Raw genomic sequence first — 2674 nt, 5'->3', positions numbered from 1 at the left:
CAATTCGAGTACGACGTTTCGCCAGTAATTGCACCTAGCAATTACTGGAGCTGTGAAAAAGCGCTTCATAGCTCATCGGATTCATCCAGGATAAATATCGATTCTGATTAAACAGGAGTTTTATTGGCCCCACAGTCTGAGCTCCTGTCTCTCCACGTGGTGGCGCTTTGTCACCCAAAGGCTTATGGGTATTTACTGCAGTTCTCAAATTGATTTTTTTTTTCAAATATTTTTTTCCGTGACACAAAAAAAAGTTATTTGGTTTTAACCACTTCAGCAGGATGACGGCATGTTTTTTTCGAAAATTGCGTGCGCAATTAATCGCTGCTTATATGCTGTGGTATAACTGGTTTTATGAGAGTAAAACTTGGAACTAGTTTGTGAAGGTAACTCGTATCTATATTCCAAGTGTACAGGCGTAGATACTTTGTAACACCTTAAGAGGCAGTTTGTATGAAGGCAGACAATATGGCTCGATCCTTAAAGAATCCTTTGTAATTTTACGGTTCTATGTCAATCCACTGCTGGATGAAGGTCTTCGGTCTTACCCCACCCCTTGACACCTTTTGGGTCACAATGTTTGTTTGACCATACTTCCTCGCTACACCGGCAATTTGTGCGGGTTGGTTGAAGGTGGGAAACGCCCGGACCGGTTTCTGAAATCGCTCGCCGCTGATGTTAGCTTTGGCCGGGAATCGAGCCCGCGGGTCGCCGTGTCCATCACCTCAACGCGCGCTCCTAAAACGAATTGAGCTCAAATACAAGAAAAAAAACCTTGCAAAAACGAGAGCCCTTCGCTTGTGTTATTTGCGTGGTTTCACGCTGCCCTGTGCAGCCGCATCCATCCATCAGTTGCAGTCCAGCGCATCGTAGGGACTCCAGCGTGGCTCACGCCTTGACTGAGTGACGAATAGATAGAGCTTTGTTTTGACGGTTTTGGAATGATGCCCTCACTCCGTTGTTGTGGGTGTAGCTGTCATGCCTCCCATGGGACGTGTTTCTCTCGACAATGGGCACACGCGCGCGTTTTGTTTAGGGTGTGGGGAGCGGTGGCAGAGCGGTTAGCGCTACGCTGCGCTAGGAACCCGAGCATTCTGGGTTCGACTGCTGCTCGCGACCGACACACCAGGTGACGATTATCTGAACCGTTCCTGGGTCTCCCCTAGGTCGACTCGGCCTCAATTAGTTCCTGGGTCTCCCCTAGGTCGACTCGGCCTCAATTAGTACCCGGTGCGGTGTGTAAAAATCGCCACTGGGGAGACGAAGGCGGCCGGGCGTGGTGTTGGCCACCCACCCCCTCGTGTGCCGGCCTTCATAGGCGCTCGCTAACAGCACTTGCCCCAGCAGTCTGTTCGTTTCATTTCGTAAACCGGTGGGCGGATGGCGCCTGTGAACGCGCACACGCCGAGTTCACGTGGCGTGCATCGAGCCCTCTCCCTCCCCTCCACCTCGACGCACTGGCGGAGCTAGTGGGGGGTGGGGTGGCACGTGCCCCTCCAATGATCCGATCGAAATTATGGATTTCGATCGGATCATTGGAGGGGCACGTGCAATTTCGATCGGATCATTGGGGTTTATTAGTAATAAATCGGCATTTTGCGTCCCCCACTGCCACTGTGTAGCATATTATTACATGCCAGGGACTCTGGGATGATAGGACAATAGTCTGTGTCCATAATTTGCAATAACTAACGGCAAAGCGGTTATAAGTGACTCACAGAATTGTGCGCAGTTGCGTATACAGTGCACGACTTCCCTGAAGGCATTCACCTTCAGCGAGCGCGATGTGTGTCACACAACGCGGTTTGAATTCGACCCTCGATCGATGGCTGCGCCATCGCCGCACACGCGTCGAATAAAAGTGTAGGGGTGTTAGAGAGAGAGCCCGTTATGCATGGCAGCCTATGGTAAACAAACACAGTGGGCGGGGCTACATGTGTGCACGAGCAGGTGCCCTCTGCGACGTCCGCGCCAGACACCCTGGGGGGTCGATTCGGTCATTATGATCCCCCGGGGCCCCACCCCTCAGGGAGGGGTTGGGTATAAAAGGGGAATGTATCGAAGGGCTCGGGAGTGTTGTGTTAGCTAAGAAGAGAAGACGGAAGACGTCCTAGATAGAGCCCTGGTCTCCCCCTGGCACGCCGTCCTTATCAGGACCGCGCAGGCTCGAGCCAGTGGCGTGGTACCAGAGCCAGAGCCAGTGCTGGTCTGGACTCTGGGTACCGGGCCCGACTGACCAGTGTCGGGCCAAGATAGCCTCCCCTAGCCCATTAGAGGAGGACTCAGAGGCAGGCTAGGGTTAGCCTAGAGGTGTGTCCTCAGATAGACGGGTGAGGGGGCCGATACCCCCTCAGTGTGTATGTCACAACGTGTGGTGTTAAATAAACAAGTGTGCCTCCAACTCCGGTGTGAACGAGTCATAAGCGTTACTACAAAAGCAAGGGACAAGTCCTTACTTACTAACAACTCCTCTATCATTTTTCATTGCTGGAGGGGTTGCCCCCCCCCCCCCTACCTGAAAATGCTGGCTCCACCATTGCCTCTACGGATCAGTTCCGCTGCTGGGCGCGCACGAAACCCTGGCAGGTTTTTAGGGAGATTGCGACCGTGCACCGGGCAAACCAACAAATAACACCAAAGCTACTCTTTGGTTCTTTCCGTAAAGTCACGTAGG

This window comes from Lampetra fluviatilis, chromosome 8 (genome assembly GCF_964198595.1).
Source record: "Lampetra fluviatilis chromosome 8, kcLamFluv1.1, whole genome shotgun sequence".
Taxonomy (NCBI): Eukaryota; Metazoa; Chordata; class Hyperoartia; order Petromyzontiformes; family Petromyzontidae; genus Lampetra; species Lampetra fluviatilis.
The sequence above is the reverse complement of the archived record's forward strand: the minus strand, read 5'-3'. Positions refer to the sequence as shown.